Genomic DNA, 718 nt, shown 5'->3' with positions numbered 1-718 from the left:
AGAGCCGTCCCCTCCACCCCCAGGAGGAGCTGGCACTGCAGTCAGCTGGCAGTAATGTTACTGGCCACTCCTTGTGAAGGGGTCTGGAGCTGCACCAAGGGCAAGGTGGCTGCTGGCCAGTGGATGCAGCAGCTGGGGAAGAGGGTAGGGTGAGGCAATGAAGGCCTGAGGGCCTTTCCTCCAATGATGTTTCACTGGAGGGGTCAGGGCGGGGTGGGGTGGGGTGGGGGTCAGGTCAGAGTGGGGGCTTGGGCAGAGTGGGGGCTGTTACCGTGCCTGCCGGTAACAGTCTCAGGGCTGTGACCTGAGTCCCAGCGTGCCAAAATATGAGCCAGATCTTGCATAAAGGCCATGATCTTGTGAGCACAACTGGATTGCTGATTGTAGTCAGTCATGGCCATCCACTGTGCCCACAAGGCCTTGGCCTTAATACAGCACTGCCATACTCCTGCATCCTGCCCGACAGGGCCTCATAAATGCAGGTGTTCACGTGTGCAACCTACATGAATTACCTCTGCATGTCAGCACCATGCCAGAGCACAATGAAGTCCAGCTGGGGGCCTGGGCATTTGGCATGGGCACACAGACATGGGCAAGTCTGGGGCTCAATGAGGAGGAAGTTGATGACATGATGACCTGTGCCAGCTCTCTGGGCCCCGCGCAGCTGTCCCTGTGATGCTGGCTCTGGACAGCTTACAGCAGTACCCACCACAGGGGC

This window comes from Gavialis gangeticus, unplaced genomic scaffold, assembly GCF_001723915.1.
Source record: "Gavialis gangeticus isolate Ggan-Ray unplaced genomic scaffold, GavGan_comp1, whole genome shotgun sequence".
Classification (NCBI taxonomy): domain Eukaryota; kingdom Metazoa; phylum Chordata; order Crocodylia; family Gavialidae; genus Gavialis; species Gavialis gangeticus.
Note: the sequence above shows the minus strand (reverse complement) of the source record.